A 17,354-nucleotide genomic window follows, 5' to 3' on the forward strand; every position below is an offset into this window, starting at 1 on the left:
AAAGACGGGGAGAAGAAAATTGCCAAGTCCTGTCCTGTTCTGCCTGTGAGAAAACTAAGGGGATATGGTATGGAGTTCTTGGCTTATCACACTAAAACAAGTGTGTGGTATCCTATAAATCCAGATATTTGGCATAATCAAGAAAGTTTCATTTACAACAGAAGTCCCCTGTAGCAGAGTACCTAGCATGTAAGTTATTCAGCTTCAATGGACTTTTAAGATTTTATTTTTAAAAAGAACATGGTGGAGGAAGGACAGAAGGGGGAAGAAGAGAACCAATCCCAAGTAGACTCCAGGCTGAATTCAAGCTCAACTTGGGATTTGATCCCACAACCCTGAGATCATGACCTAGTCTGAAATCAAGAGTTGGATTCTGGGCAGCCCGGGTGGCACAGTGGTTTAGCGCCGCCTGCAGCCCTGAGTGTGATCCCGGAGACCCTCGATGGAGTCCCACATCGGGCTGCATGGAGCCTGCTTCTCCCTCTGCCTGTGTCTCTGCCTCTCTGTGTGTCTCTATGAATACAAAAAAAAAAAGGAGTTGGATCCTTAACTCACTAAGCTACATAGGTCCCCTATTCCCCCCCACATACATACATGCTCTACACACACACAGCCCCCACTCCCCCCCACAGGCGCGCACCCCCCACTCTTTCCCCCCCCCACCCTCTTCACCCCACCAGCCCCCTCTCTTTCCCCCTTTGAGGGAGGGTGGTAACATGTACACTAGCACTAAATCTAATCAAAGAAAAAAAGCCTTGACCTAGAACCCACCAGGTTTTCTCCGGCTTCTCAGACTAATTATATTAATGTCCTGTGAGCCTCCAAAGAACTATTTCCCAAACATATTTGACCATGGAAACTTCTATTTTCCAGAGAATCTTCTAGTAGGAGTGTTCTACAGAATATAAATCTATTATTTCTATAGATCTGGGCTGTTTCTGCTTTCCTTATTGGAACTTAGCCTGCTCAATAGGGAGAAAGGAATATTGTAGGGAGAAAAATTATTAGTGTACCTCTGAATTGAAAAGCCCCTCAAACTTCCTAGCTTAAAGTTAAATCACTGCTCTAAAGTGAAATATCATTTGGGACCATTAACTTGAATAGCTTATTAATATAGTGTCTCAGCTAAATTAGAAACTTTATTATCCCCAGAGGGTATAATTCTTATACTTCTGCTACTTTTTGGCATTTGTCTAGTTTTAAGAGGCTTTTTCTAATAACTTATTTATAAGTTTATATTGCCACCCCAGCTTTACCTTCACAATATCCTCCAAATTTAATGAAACTGATTCCAGGTAATTACTAAAAGATTGCTTGAATCTAGCCAGAATAATGTAATCTACGCTTGCATATTTTGGGTTTTTCCTGGATAAAGATCATTGATTTGGTCTGCTGTGTGCCTATCACTAACATATCCTCAGACTATTCACGTGATAACATAGCCTCTCTAGGTAACTCCACGGGTCTGCTGCACAGCTAGCTGTCAGCATAAGACCTCCCTTTGATGTCCTCCCTTTCATATAGGATAAATCCTAGGTCCTCTTTTTGGCATATGCCATTTTTGTATCCATTTGAGGAAGAATGATGTATAAGGCAAACTCTAAGAAAGTGGATGCCTGAGAGTAGCTTTCTCTCTGCTCCCACTCAATCTGGCTCTCGACAGTTTAGCTAGGTACCAAATTTTGGAGAAGTGGTCTATTTTCTGTTTTGAAGGTAATGCTCTATTGACTTCCAGGTTTCAGTGTTGTAGCCTGCTATTCTGACATCTGATCTCCTGTCTTTGGCTATTCCAGATGCTTTAGAACTTAGAAGGCCAGAGAATGATGATGGGATATTCTGTGATTTGTTGATAGAAAAGAGTTTTAATCTATAGAGTACATGTTTTTAACTCAAGGAAAAATTCTTGTTTCTGACTTATACCCCCCCCCCTTCTGTCTTGTCTCTACCTCCCTAGTTTATTTTTTTTTTCCAGATAAAAGTTTCTTAAATTACCTCTTTGTTTCCTTGATTTGTCTCTAGTTTTGGCATATACTTTGAGACTTAAGTCAGAATATACATTATCTTCTATTTCAAATAGAAATCTTGTTTATCCTGCATTGTCTTCAGACCTTTTTTCTTGATGGTATGTCTTCAAATATCAATCTTGTCCGTTCATATAGTACAAAAGCCAATTGGAAGCTCTGTGTGACTGAAGACTAATAAGCTCCAACTTTGGGCCACAAGCCATTGTGGCCTACATTACTCCTACTTCTTCCCCTTTATATGGATCTACTTCCAGTAACACTGGAAGAGTATGTTTATAAGACTAAGTTATGTTTTCCACAGCATCTAAAATCCCTAAATTCTAAGAATTCCTAGTCCTAGGTCCATTTGTTCACTGCCAGGAAGGAAGAAAGTAAATCCCCAGGTGTTTAACAACTCCTGATTTTTTACTTTTTTTTTTTTTCTTACTTATTGAATCCTAATATGCATACAATGAAGCATATGAGCTCTACCAATGTTACAGAGGGCCTGCTGAATACATGTCTAACCACCACCCTGATCAAAAGGTAAATGAAGCAACCCCAGAAAGTTTCCTCATTTTTATTGTCAGTCAACACCTCCTAGAGGTGCTAACTATGACCAGAGGTCCATTTTACTTGTTCTTGAACTTCATATAAAAATAATTATATAAATTCTTCTTTGTTTAGACTCCTCAATCTAGTGTCTGAGATCTATATTCATGTGTCAATATTTCTTTTATCTACTACATTAAAGATACCAGTTTAGGGGGCCCTGGGTATCTCAGTCTGTTGAGCATCTAACTCTTGATTTTTGGCTCAGTAATGAGATCAAGCTTCACATCAGGCTCTGTACTGAGCATGGAGTCTGCTTGTCCCTTTCCCTCTGCTCCTCCCCATGTGTGTTCTCTCTCTTTCTTTCTCTTCCCTCTTTCTCCCTCCCTCCCTATTTCTCGCAAAATCTCTTAAAAAAAATATCAGTTTATCCTTTTATTGATGGACAGTTGAATTGTTTCTAGTTTCAGGTTATTGGGATCCCTGGGTGGCACAGCGGGTTAGCGCCTGCCTTTGGCCCAGGGCGCGATCCTGGAGACCTGGGATCGAATCCCATGTCAGGCTCCCGGTGCATGGAGCCTGCTTCTCCCTCTGCCTGTGTCTCTGCCTCTCTCTCTCTCTCTCTCTCTCTCTCTGTGTGTGACTATCATAAATAAATAAATTTTTTTTAAAAAAATGTGTAGTTTCAGGTTATTAAGCACTAGTAATCACCCTCTTTCCTCGTGTACAACAGCTTTATACCATCCTCTCCTACTCTGAACCAGACTGGCCCTATGACAGTAGGACATAGTAAAAGTAACACTGTGACTGGGCATAGGGCACATGCAGCTTCTGCTTTGTCTCCAGAGAAGCCAGTTGGCTTGCCACAGCAAGGATGCTGAAGTAGCCCTGTGGAGAGGGAATGATTCCCCAACCCCTCCCAGCCAACAGCCATGCAAGTGCCTCCCTGGAAGGGAGTCCTCTAGCCCCAGTCCACATCTGCCAGCAACCATATAAGAGACCCTGCGCTAGAACCACCCAGCTGAGCTGGTTCTGAATACCTGTTCCTCTACAACCATGAGAGAGAAATGATTACTCTTATAAAGCACTGTGCTTTAGGTGACTTTTTTTTAAGGCACAATAAGTAACTAATATTAAGGGTTTTGTTTGTTTGTGGTGATATCTCACCTTAGATATGAAAGAGTAGAATTGCTCAGTCACAGAGAAGTGTATGCTCCAAAAGCAACAGCCAAAGTTTCCAAAGTATGTCTATATTTACACTCAGACTAGCTATTAGCTATGTAAAAGAGTTCTAATTGCTCTAAATCATTTAAGGATAGGCACCTATTTTGAGAGGTAAGATCTGCTAGAGTCCACATCAGCTCCTCCCCCTTAGGTTGTACTTAATCCAGCCTACAGAGGCACACAGCCACCCCCTGTCCCCTCCACCATCACTCAAGTTTGATGCTATGTGATTTGGTAACTACAGATTCTATTAGACTGCTATGTCCTTGTTGTTAGCAAACTGGGGGCGGGGGTGGGGGGGGTGTTATCGCTGCCTGTGTCTCATTAGTCCATAATCAAGGGAGCTTTAAAATAAGCCAATAAAACATCTTAGATTCATAGAACCTATAAAATTGAGACAAAAAAGTAAATTTTTCAATCAATAAGGGTGAAAATCTTGTCATTGACCACTTAGGGATATAAGAAGAGGTAAGATTTCTTCATTCTGTCACTTTCCAGAGAAATAGAATTTCCTTAGGACAAATCTCTAAGAAAACCCAAAGCAGTTGGCAGATGACGGGAAATAGCATCTTGACTGGAGCACTATGCACTGAGTCTCTATTTTTAGATCTTCATGTTCGACAAAATAAACTCCCTTTTATATTAGGAATTCAAATGAGAGTGATCTACTTCAATGACCAACAGAGAACTTACAGGGTCTGAGAACAGGAGAAACAGAAAACCAGAAATGGAACCTGATTATCATAGTAGCTTTTCTGGAGAAACTATTCTTTCTCATAGAGATTGCCATTCCCATCTTCACCCAAAATATTCAGACCAGGATACCAGCTACATGGCGGTTGATAAAACATTTAACCTCTACAGACTTAACTTTCTCACATCTGAAATAAGGACTTATTTCTTTCTTTCTGGCTTTAAATTCTTTGCTCTTGGAATTTTCTGATTCTCCTTCAGTCATTTTCGTTGGTCTTGATTCCTGGCTATCCCTTGGAAATTCTACTTCCCTGATTCCTTGCTTAGGATTTTCATGCTGTGAGCTGGCAATGTGCTTCTGTCCTACACCATGGCATACTTCTGCCTTCTGAGACCTAAAGCCTTGCTGTTTTTTTCAATAAAAGTCTTAGCAAGTCTTACAATAGCCACCGGCCAGAGGGAGCAGAAATTAGAAGGTCCTGCAAATTGCCAACCTCTTTTCTTCCCACTTTTCCCAAGAAGTATAGCTTTTTTCATTTTTGCTGATGTGGAAGGGACTGAAGACATTGACAAAGAGAAATAAATCACCTTCCTCAGCACCCCCAATAGCTGAATTAGGTGAAAAGGAATGGCCGAATCCAGTGAAGTCTCTCACACAGGTTGGGAGGGGAGGAAGGAAAAGGCAAAGGGCTGACTGCACAAAGACTGATGGTAGTCAAATAAAAAATGAGGCTTCAATGATGCTGGAAAAAATGAACTATACCTGTCAAGTTTTGTCTTTTAATCTCTATATTGGAGTAAGGGGTTGGATTATAATAGCTACTGCTGCATGTTTGCCAGGTGCTCCTCCGATGTGCCAGTCTAGCAATTCATCACCTCATGGGTACACAAGAAGGGCTCTCAGGATGTTGACTTTATCTTCCATGGATCAAAAATACCTATGAGTTTAGTTTTCAAAGAAGCATCTATTTTCTTACCCTCCTGAGTATTTGGCCTTATTGTGTTCTGTAGGGTAAATCTAGGGGTGTTGGCAGGGATGGGGCAGGGAAGGAGACAAGCACCAACGTAAGGACAGAAATCCATCACCTGTCAGTCACTATTTCTCACTGGGGCAAGGGTGCCCCCAGGGAGTGCCCTGAGATTGACAACATGGTTGCTGGGAGGTTATCACATCTGGTTGTGCTACCCACACCTCTCCAAAGTCAGACTTTCATCCTAAAAATTCCCTTGTCCTTGTGCCAGACAAAGGGCCTGGCATAGCCCAGGAGCTCAGGGAACATTTGCTGAGTGAATCACACAAAACTATGACATAATTTAACCAGATTTAAAGAAGCCTAGAAAATTCCCAGAAAATGCCTGAATTTACCCAGAACACTCTCATTCCCTAGAGTAGGAATTTCTGGTCAGGTAGGCCTTTTAGGACATGCTCACTGACTGCTTCTGTTAGCAACCCCTTCTTCACTCCCTGAGTCCTCATGGTTCACAGGAATGGAAAATGTTTCAGGATAACACAGGATCGTCCCTTTGAACAAACTCCAGTGTCTTAATCTTCTATTAGAAAACCCACAACTCCTTTTTTCCCTTTGAGGAAAAGTACTTGACGAAAGCATAAAAAATGCCACAAAGAAAAATTACAAATCCAATGGCAACTAGAGCCCTCTTTAGTCTTTGGAAACCTAGTCTTTGGTTCTTTTACAATTTGTTTTATTGAGATATAACTCACATTCCATAGAGTTTAAAATGTATACTTCCATGGTTTTTAGTATACTTGCAGTTGTGCAAGTCCCTCCCCTGTCTTTCCTCTTCCTAGCCCCTCACATTCACTATTCTGTTTGTCCTTAGACATTTGTCTATTCTGGAATACCTCACATAAATGAAATCATACATCATATGGCCCTTTGTGACCAGCTTCTTTCACTAGCGTAACATTTTCAAGGTTGATTTATGCTGTAGCATGTGTCAATACTTCAGTCCTTTTTTGGTCATTAGGAATAATGCTGCTATGAACATTCATGTATGAAGTTCTTGTGCAGACATAGGTTTTTATTTCTCTTGGATCTAGACCTAGAGTAGATTATGGGGGTCATATGGTAGCTCTGTGTTTCACATTTTAGCAGCTTCATGAGTGTTTTCCAAAGTGGTTGGACCACTTTATACTCCTACCAGGAGTGTATGAGGGTCCCATTTCTCCACATCTTCACGAACACTTATTATCTTTTTGTCTCATAACTATAAGGTAATATTTGTAAACTATTTTTAAATATAAAAAAGCATAAAGACAATGAAAGGGCCCCAAATCCTGCCAATAAAAAACATCAAAATGTATGACCCCAAATAATTCAAACCATACATAAAAGCCGAAGAAAAAAGAACTCCCACTGCCCCCCACTCCTAGGTGCTCTTCCTGAATGCAACGGTCTTCAATGGTCTCCTATAGGTCAGTCCTCAAGCCTCAAGCGTGTGCATGTTTCAGTTCACACAACAGTGACAACCCTCCTTCTGCCCTCATGTACACGTTCACTGCTGTTTTTCATCTACGGTATACGTTAGCTGCATCTTGTCTAAAAGGCCTATAGTCTCCTAAAAATCAGGACATGTTGGCCCAGGAAGCCCAGCATGCCCATCAGTCTTCAAGAGCAAAGCAGCAACTGTTCCCTCTGTGTCTTCCCACAGGTTAGGAAAGCACTCTGCACAAAGGAAAACCATTTTTTACAAGATCACTTTTATTTGACCATGGTGGGAAGATGTAGCATATGTGTTGGCTTTTTTGCTGAGCACTCTAAATTAAATCCTGGATGGAGAAGGTAGAGGCCAGGGTCAGTGGTGGTTTCATGTGTTGCAACATACTCTATGTCGGGCTATTAGATAAGGCTTCATGCTCTTGATAAGACTCTGCACATTATCTTCCTTATCTCCTTCAAATGGTTTATACCTACAAGCATGCTGTTTCTGGCATTTACTGCTACCCAGGAAGCTACAGAGACAAATGATGGAAAAGTGCTCATAAATAAGTCTGTTTGTAATGAAGGCCAGGGAAGAAGTCCTCTGTCAAAGTCACATTTAAATTCGATGAGTCAACCCTTTTTGCAATTACCATGCAGACAAGTTTAATATAATCTATTGGAGTGGCCTCCGTAAGATGACACTGAAGCCCTGAGACACCTCTGGGATGACTCGGTACCCTTGGTTTGGGGCCAATTGACTTAATGTTCTGTGTTTCCTGTGAATGACTCCTTCTCCTCATCTCACCCCACTGGCTACATTATAATTCCCTAAATTCTCACTTTACCTTTTTTTTTTTTAAATCTCTGGTACCTCAGGAACCACCATCTTCTCACCACAAAAGAAAAATAAAATATGGACTGTGGTAGCACAATGAAAGTACTTCCCCAGCTGAAGTCTGATAAAAAGTATACCAGAATATATTAATGGAAAAGTGAACAGAACACAAAAACAGTGTTATTTCAATATTACGATTGCAGGGCAGCCCGGGTGGCTCAACAGTTTAGCACTGCCTTTGGCCAGGGGTGTGATCCTGGAGACCGGGAATCAAGTCCCACATCGGGCTCCCTGCATGGAGCCTGCTTCTCTCTCTGCTTGTGTCTCTGCCTCTCTTTCTGTGTCTCTCTCTCTCTCTCTCTTTTTTAAAGATTTTATTTATTTATTCATGAGAGACACACAGAGAGAAAGACACAGAGACACAACACAGGCAGAGGGAGAAGCAGGCTCCATGCAGGGAGCCTGATGTGGGACTTGATCCCGGTCTCCAGGATCAGGCCCTGGGCCAAAGGCAGGTGCTAAACCGCTGAGCCACCTGGGCTGCCCTCTTTCTCTGTGTCTCTCATGAATAAATAAATAAAACCTTTAAAAAAATTATTATTGCAATAAATATTTCACGTTAATGATGCACTGGGTAAAATTAAAAACAAAATGAGATGCAGAAATAATCATGAGTCTACCCTGATGAACTTATCCAAGTAAAAGGTTATTCTATGAAACAGATGGTGTTGAAAGGAAAATATTAATTTGTGCATTTTAACCCCTGAAGCAAATGTTTAGAAAGCATAATTACCATTTTTTTAGCACATACAACATGCCAAACACTGTATAAGCAATTTCTGAGGATGATTTTTATTTAACACACTCAATGCTTTTTGAGGTTGGCAATATTATCAACACTTTAAAAAAAAGATTTCTGAGTTTTATAAAGCTGAGGCTACATAGAAGAGCATGGTTTATATAGACCTGTGATTAATATTTCACAGATGAACAGCAAAAAAATGTATGTTGTCCATAGCCTATACCATAACAGCACCAGGCAGGTTGACCCCTGCAATACTCTTCCAGTCGTCAGAGTCTGGGAACTAAAGAGGGAACCACTCAAATCCTTAATTTTGCAGGACATGCTCAAATATCCACCTTAAAAAGCTTTTTGAATTCTTGCTTTATTGCTTTCCAGCTTGTATGCAGCTTAGGAAACTAAAACCCAGAACACTCATTAATCCATTTGGTAATCCAAATTCTGATTTGAATTTTCCAATTTCCAAAGAGCATATCCTTTCTTCTGTAGCACTTTCCTACATTCCTCCTTGTCCTGATATTCCTCTTTATGTTTTCCACTTTAACTTGAAAATATCAAATTAGAATTAAATTATTCCATTTAAGCGTTAGATCCATACCTCTGTTTAGGTGCTTGCACAGAATTTATAAATAGAAGCCAGTGGCCTAGGTGTCTGCGCTCTCCTCCTTGAAGCTCCGTAGGAGAGCCTTCTCCCCTCAGCCCTTCAATTGGTTAGTGTATTTGGTTGATTAGTGGATTTGGATAGCTACTTCTGCATTCTTTGTCAACGGGATGTCCAAACAACCTGTGGCTTAAGTTACTTATATGAGATACCTTGACTTTTAATTTATCACAGTTCAGCTCCTACTAGGACTTCGAGGTTCTGAGCAATCTATGTCAAAAGTAGCTCTTCTGGGACACCTGGGGGGCTCAGTCAGTTAAGTGTCCGGCTCTTGGTCATGATCTCAGGGTCCTGGGATCAAGCCCTACATCAGGCTCAGTGCAGAGTCTGCTTGTCCCTCTCCCTCTGCTCCTCCCCCTGCTTGTTCATGCACTCTTTCTCTCTCATTCTCTAATAAATAAAATCTTTTTTTAAAAAAAACGTAGCTCTTCCATCACATCAATCCTCAAGGGGACCTTCAAGACCCTCTGATCCCCGTAACCACTTTCCCCTAATTATGCTTGCTGATCCCTGAGGCTTCAGCTGCACCTGTTAGGTCACTTGCTGGGAACTTGACTCACAAACCTTGCTCTGACTGCAGCACATTCTTCCTCTCTTCCTTCAAACTTCGCTATTTGTAGGAAGCTCCAGATATACGTTGAGGAGAAGGAAAAGTCAGATGTCACTCATATATAGAAAAGTTATGAGAATTAAATTTTTTTTAATTTTTATTTATTTATGATAGTCAGAGAGAGAGAGAGAGAGAGAGAGGCCGAGGGAGAAGCAGGCTCCATGCACCGGGAGCCCGATGTGGGATTCGATCCCGGGTCTCCAGGATCGCGCCCTGGGCCAAAGGCAGGCGCCAAACCACTGCGCCACCCAGGGATCCCCAAGTTATGAGAATTAAATGGATATATTAACCAGCTCAGCATAGTGTACATCACACACAAAAATGGTCGAGATTCATAGTATTCACATCATCACTATTATCACCATAGGATGCTTATTAAATATTATACTTCAGTACAGAGATGCAGCTGCACCTAAAAAAAAAAAAAAAATGAGCAAAGTTAATGAGCTATCTAGGGCCCACTTCCATCCCTTCTTCCTGACAGAAATGTCATTCGAATCCGGTATCGACCTCCCTGCACACCTCCATGTTCTTAGGGGAAGCTGGCCCTACCACAGCCCCAGGAGGTGGCCTTGTTGGTCTAAGAGTTATCCCATCTCCTTTATTAATAGCTGGTTCTGGAGGGAATGTGTGACATGTTCTGGTTGGAGATATCCTGCTGAGGGAACTGAGAAAAGACTCCTCATTCCTAAGAGAGAGCTGTAAGGGATACTCTCTCCTTCTTGCAGGCAACCATGTGTGTAGCTCTGACATCTGGCACCGCCACAGCCTGTGTGCTTTGTCTCTATCTTCAAAGGCTGAACCTAGGGAGACAGAGTGAAGTTAGGGAAAGTACCAGTGTTCCTGATGCCATCTTTGAGCCTATCTCTGGTCTTGGAGTTGTATGTGGTAACAAATAGCCTTTTTGTTTAAGGCAAATACCCCAAATTTACCAGAGCTGTTAAAAACAAAGACACAGAAGCAAAAATAGCAAAACCTGCTGAGTATTTACAGTATGCTGCCATCCCACAGAAGATCAGATAATCAAAGGAAAGCAAACACTTACTTATGTACCCAAAGGTCTCTTCTGAGTTTATAATTGGAGGCTGCCTAAGATGGTTTTGGTTTTTCATCTGCCTGGTACTTTCCTTGGTGAGAATGAGGGATGCACTCCTTCATGGAAACCTAAGTAAAATTAATTGTTCAAAGAAAGACCTTCTCTTAAACATTCACTCTCCTGGGGTGCCTGGGTGGCTCAGTTGGTTAAGCATTTGCCTTTGGCTCTGGTCAAGATCTGATCCCACCGCATCCTGCTCCTCACTCGGCAGGAGTCTGCTTTTCCCTTTCCTTCTGCTCTTCCCCCCAGCACTAGCTGGCTTTCTCTCTCTCTCTCTCTCTCTCAAATAAATAAAAATCTTAAAAAAGAAAAGAAAAAGAAAAGCACTATCTCTCTTGTTATACACTGTGTGTGTGTGTGGGGGGGGGATACTAATGATCAGAACTCACAGTCTAGAGAATAACTTTAGAGATGAGGAAGGGTACTGATATGGCCACATGCAAGGACCCAAAATGTGAGGGCTTAAAAAGCTGGGGGGGTAAATTGGTGAATGATTGGGGTGGGAGGGCTAGAGAGAGGGCTAGGGGCTTAGAAGGAGACAAAGAAGGACATCCAAGTAGAAAAAAAAAAAAAAGCATGAACAAAATCAAGGATAGGCAACACACAGTCCAATGTGTCCAACAGATGCCAAAGCATATGATAAAGCAATCAATCTGTAAACACTGTGAAAATGGTTCTAGAGTGGACAAACATCAACAGAATAAAGCAGAGAGCTGAAAAAACCATTTGTATCAATGAATTGTATATATATCAAAAAGTTAGCATTTCTAATCATTGCAGAAATGCTGAGGGATTTCACTTTTCACTATATTACTATATTGTTTGAATTCTTTACAACATATTTATATATTATCTATGTTTAATGAAAATAGAAATTCTTTATTCCTTTTTATAACTGTAAAAGTAGATGTATGTATTGGACACTTAGAAAACACATAAGTAAAAAGAACAAACACTACCTTTGGGTACATACTCTTCCAAAATTCTTACATATTATTTTTCTTTTTTACCAAAATAGGATTATAATTTATGTTCCATGTTTTCCTTTTACTACCACCCACTCCGCACCATCAAAGTTTCTAAAAATATTTCTTTGACATTTCTTCCATTAAGAGGTAGAGTCTCATTTCTTGCCGAGTGTGGGTCAGGCTTTGTGACTGGCTTTTAACCAGTTGAGTATGTTGGAAGGACAGGGTATGAATTCTAAGGTGAGTCATTAAAAAGATATTGCTTCTGTGTTCTGTGCTGCTGTTGTACAGCAAAAAAAAATAAAAATAAAATAAAATAAAAATACACCAATGTATCACAGACATCTTAATATTAATGTAAGTTTGATTATTAAATGGTGTGGGCAAACTGACCTTAGCCAATCTGACCATGTACAAATCTTAAGTCCTTTTTGGTAGATGATAGTACCCACAGAACATTTAGGTAATTGAGAACTAGCTACTTCCCACCACAAATGAAAGCAAGGCTCAGCCCAAATTCACACCCCCACACATACACAGATGAGCAATGCCATCTGTACCATGGTGAAAGCCCAACTCTGTGGGTTGTTGTTTGTGTTTTTTACCGTCTTTGTCTTGAGCTAGACTCCAAGACCTGATCTTGACTGCTTACCTGCTTGCACCTACCAACGTTTGTGCCACATTTTTCCTTAAGCTCTTCTTTTCACACTATCTCTTAATTCAGGCGAGGGACCCGATGGGCATAACATTCCATGATGGAAAATGAAACTACCCCCCAAGCAGTAATGACTGCCCAGAGGAAGAGCTCCAGTGGCCCAGATCACCCTTACCAGTGTGAGCTAAATCCCCCACTCACGCCTGTGCAGATGGACCATAGAGTGACTCACAGTTACTTCTACCTCATTATAATATTAAAATCTCCACTAAAGGAGGAGCCTCAGCCCCATTTACATAGTACGCAATGTTGTGTACAGCACATGATTCCTTAAGGCACATGCTCAACCATATCCCCTGCCTCTATATCTGATGACAAGGTTCCTCTATCTGAATATTCATTCTAACCCTGAATAAAAGGAACCCACCCACCCTTGCTCAGGATTCTCAAGATTTGGAAGTCTTTCCCCATAATCTCCGTATTTGCTGCAAATAAAGTCTCCTTTGTGTTAAGTTTCTAATTGTGACTCACCATAAAGCAAAATTACGTTGGTTCCATTACATCTTGAATGAGAGCTTCAGTCAGCCAATACTGAATATCCTAGAATTTAGTCAGCCAGAAACCATACCCACATGGAGCACTGTTGAAAGACCAGCTTGAATCAGCCACTGGATTTTTAGGATCAGCCCCTAGCTGTCATCCCTAAGGGTGTGGGCCATAGGCCTTGCTAAATTCTTACACCCTTTTTGAGAAAAGGTGAGGATTATTTCAACTAACGAATCATCAATCCCATGATCTTAAATACCACTGATTTCACCAATGGGGCCCATCTCTAACAATCACTAGGGTAATTAGAGAATTTGCTGAGTCTGTGCGACTAAGGAAGCCATGGGGGAGAGAATCTCTGGCTGTGGTCGCACTAAAGTGAGGGCTTTCTGATTAAAATGTTAGCTGATCCCTGCAGGGTTCAAATTAATAAGGAAATAAACAACCATACTCAGGGTGTAATTTTTAAGACTTTTTTTAAAAGTAATCTCTACACTCAACACAGGGCTTGAACTCACAACCCCAGCATCACGAATTGCATGCTCCACTGACTGAGCCAGCCAGGCGCCCCTCCGAGGTATAATTTTTTATTTTTTTATAAATTTATTTTTTATCGGTGTTCAATTTGCCAACATACAGAGTAACACCCAGTGCTAATCCCGTCAAGTGCCCCCCTCAGTGCCCGTCACCCAGTCACCCCCCACCCAGTGTAATTTTTTAAATCACTGCCTATGATGAAATATTTTAAAGGAAGCAAAAGACATCACTGTAAACAATTCCATAGTATTCCAATGAGTGACTATACCAGACTTTTTGAATCATGTTCATTTAATGAACATTTATGTCATGGCCCATTTTTTGGTATTATAAACAATTCAGAGATGAATGTCCCTTGGACCTTCGTTTTTCATGCCTTCTTCTAATTATTCTGTCCCCGGGGTCCAGGGGTACAAGAGCACCTGGCTCCTAGCAAACCCCGCTCAGTCACTTGCCACTAGCAAGTCCAAAGGCCGGAGGAGTGGCCGGTTCGCGGGAACGGAGCTTATCCCCGAGAGGCCAGCACATCACGGGGAATGATGAGAGAAAAAGGAACAAAGGCCAGACCTTGCTGCGGCTCGTAGGCTCCAGGCAGGGTTCCTGGGGCATCCGGATGGGAGCTTCTACACCCTCCTCGAAGGACTTCCTTTCACGCCCGTCTTACCACTAAGGATCTGCTCTAGTTCGTGTCACTTCACTCCCATAACCATCAACATCCTCCTCCAAGATCTAGGCCAGCATCACCTGCCAAACGTAGGGCCTCCGTCGGAAAGGTCTCCGGACTGAGGTTCCACCACACAGCAGTGAAAGGAGCCTTGCCCTAGCAACAGCTGGGCCCCTGACACCTACGCTATCCCTGACCCCATCCCTGACCCCATCCCTGACCCCATCCCTAAGCCCCACTAAGCCCCACTAAGCCCCACTAACGAAAAATCACGTGATCGGTCCCCCCTGAGGATCCTGTGCAGCCCTTTCTGCCCTTGGGTCCTGTCCCTGTGATTTACATCGATCAAAGTACCCTTCGGCCCCGAAAATGTCTCATTCTTTCTCGGCCTTTCGCTTGTGGCCCCGCATCAGGAAGACCGAGGGGTCAGGGTTCAGAGACTGTCTCCAAAGCGCTGAGCACACTTGGAGGACAGAGGACAAAGGTCAGTGGGCACGAGGCAGAGCCGGGACTGGGCTCAGGTCCCCTCCGGCCCGGGGCGGGGGCGGGGGCGGGGGCAGGGGGAGGGGCGGGGCAGGGGCAGGGGCAGGGGCGGGGCAGGGGCAGGGGCGGGGCAGGGGCAGGGGCGGGGCAGGGGCGGGAGGCTCACCACAGGGGCCTGCACCCTGACGGCGGCCGAGGACCGGCCCAAGCCGCTCTGCCCCAGGCGCCTCGGCGCAGCCTCTTACCGACCTCCCCGTGGCCCTCACACTCGGCGCCCGGGGCGCAGACGCCTCGGGCGACGCGGACGCGCACCACGCGCAGGGCCCAGTGATTGCGGCCGCGCCAGCAACTTCCGGCTCCGCTGCGCCCCGACGTGCTTACGTCACTGCGCTCCCGCCCCCGCGTCCGCAGGCTGCGGCCGGAGCCCCGAGTGAGCTGGAGGAAGGAGTCGGTCACTAGGAAGTGGTCGCTGACGTCAGCACGGAGGCCGACGCCCTCTTTCGGTTCTTTGCGGTGAATCCCTACGAAATGGAACTGCCGGGTCAAATGGTACGTATGTTGCCCATTTCTCAAAAAAAAAAAAAAAAAAAAAAAAAGCAAGGATAGTATGTAAAAAAGTTGGGTGAAGATTTAAAAGAAATAGTACTTTTTTTTAAGATGTATTATTTATTTCAGAGAGAGACAGTGCGTGGGCCGAGGGGAGGCGCAGGAGGAGACAGAACCTCCCGCAGGCGCCGCAGCCGAGCCCCGACATCGGCCGAGCGAACCGAGAGCCGGTGGCTCAACCGACTGAGCCAGCCGCCCAGGTGCCCCACAAAAATGGTGCTTTGAACCTGAAAGCAAGTCATAACCAAACAAAACTCCAACAGGAAAAGTAAAAGGAGTCAGTGCCAATTCCCAAGGCAGGATTTGCGCCCAGACGGTTTCCTTTCCAGTCTCACTAGAGCCCAGGCCCCCGCTGACCTCGGCCTGCCGCCCCCAAGGGACCAAGTGCTCGCCTCTATGCCACTTAAGGGAATTGCTTAGAATTAGGGTCTTCCCTTTAGAATGCAATGCTGATATTTTGTTTTACTCTCAGAGGGAGGAACGGGAGGAAGCCTCAGTCCTTTCTCCATCCCCAAGTAAAGGGGACAGCACCACTCCCCGATGGTGGACGAGCACAGTACAGGAAGAGCCAAACTCCTGGCTCCCGGGTGTCCTAGCAGAAGGGATTAGCCTCACTTCAGTCAGCACTCTTAGGAGGAGGCACTTTAGGTCCAGACAACAATACACCAGTTCCAATTTCTGAATTGCAAGAAGACTCTAACTGACCGGTTAAATCTTCTTCACAGGATTGAGACCAATTTACACAACCATTCCCCGCTTTCAAACGAAAGGACAACAAACAAACTTCTTGCTGTTAAAGAACAGACGGGATTGGAAAAACCGGCAGTCTCAAGGTCACCTGGGGCAGGATCTGGTACTGAGAGATAATAAATAGTCCAATCCTGGAGCCCAGGCTGAGTTCCCTTGGGGCAAATGCTTGTTGTATTCATTGTCCTATTTTAAACCGCCAGCCAGTTACTCCACTGGTTGAATTCGTTTCCAACGGAGGCAAAGTGAGAGAAAGAAGCCGGCGGTGCCACATGACTCCTGGGCAGGATGGACAGACCCACAGGGGCCTCAGCACTGTTTACTGTCTCGACAGCAGGGTCTGACAAGTAGGGTAATGGCCCGACAGCTCATGCCTGAATGGATGAATGTTTGATAAGGCTCCATTACAGCTGATCCCACAGCAGTTACTCGCAGGGCTCAGTCACCCCAATGGACTGTTAGGCACCTGATAGAAATGGGGAAGATGTGCAGTTTTCAGGGTCAGAGCACAGCTGCTGGTACAGCAGCTTCACACAGGTGCCCGATGAAGAACGAGCTGACGTCAGAAGGAGAATGCTCATCATTAGGGGTCCAGTTCTCATTGAAACCTAGGCAGCCTTTCATCAAAATCAGACACAAGCGAGGTCTTGTGTCATACATACAGACCATGAGCGCCCCCCTCCCATCAGCAGCCTCCTGCAGCCCACGTCATAGTCTTCAAAACCTGGGAGCAGCCTCTAAAAGCCTCCTGACTTATTTGACAAACAATAAACAAAAGACAAATATGTTGATGAAAAAACTATTTAAGTACATGTTATTTTATCATCAAAACAATCTTTAATGGGAAAAAGAAGACACAGTGAGTATAAAATCACAACTCCAGTCAAGCGCATGTCCATTAATACAAAAACCTAAAGAATTAGACCAAAATTGTTCTGTTCTGACCCTCTTATTCAGGTGTTCCCAGTCTTGGCTAGTGGCACCAACATGCATCCATCTCCCAGGCCAGAAACCCAGGACTCTGCTAATTTATCCCATTAATCTCCCTATCGCAACTGCTCCTCCCCTAGTTCAGTCCATCCCCCCTGCCTGCGTAGTCTTCCTCTGTGGCTGGAATGGCATTCCCAAAACACAAATTTGATCCCTTCCTCTCCTTTTAAAAATGTTCATTATTTCTTCATTGCCTACAAAATAAGCAACCCAAGCTTCCATCTTTACACACACACAT

The 17,354-nt window shown here is 43.6% G+C and overlaps 2 long non-coding RNA genes across 9 annotated transcripts; one reads left to right on the forward strand and one right to left on the reverse strand.

Annotated features, from left to right (window-relative positions):
* Nucleotides 1-9,957: 9,957 nt before the first annotated feature.
* Nucleotides 9,958-15,147, reverse strand: LOC102152135. Of its 7 annotated transcripts, none has more exons than XR_005357734.1 (6): nucleotides 14,940-15,075; nucleotides 14,194-14,370; nucleotides 13,075-13,183; nucleotides 10,870-10,988; nucleotides 10,377-10,627; nucleotides 9,958-10,236 (listed from the first exon to the last, which is right to left on the reverse strand). It is a non-coding gene; the product is annotated as an uncharacterized LOC102152135 (long non-coding RNA). The 7 variants fall into 7 exon arrangements; XR_005357732.1 differs by having other exon boundaries at nucleotides 9,959-10,236; nucleotides 10,347-10,627; XR_005357731.1 differs by lacking the exon at nucleotides 9,958-10,236 and having other exon boundaries at nucleotides 10,243-10,627; nucleotides 15,019-15,147.
* Nucleotides 15,148-15,181: 34 nt separating this feature from the next.
* On the forward strand, nucleotides 15,182-16,292 carry LOC100687145. 2 transcript variants are annotated; one of them, XR_005357728.1, is made up of 3 exons: nucleotides 15,182-15,322; nucleotides 15,449-15,595; nucleotides 16,105-16,292. It is a non-coding gene; the product is annotated as an uncharacterized LOC100687145 (long non-coding RNA). The 2 variants fall into 2 exon arrangements; XR_005357727.1 differs by having other exon boundaries at nucleotides 15,449-15,579.
* Nucleotides 16,293-17,354: the final 1,062 nt, after the last annotated feature.

The sequence above is a fragment of the Canis lupus genome, chromosome 4, assembly GCF_011100685.1.
Source record: "Canis lupus familiaris isolate Mischka breed German Shepherd chromosome 4, alternate assembly UU_Cfam_GSD_1.0, whole genome shotgun sequence".
NCBI lineage: Eukaryota > Metazoa > Chordata > Mammalia > Carnivora > Canidae > Canis > Canis lupus.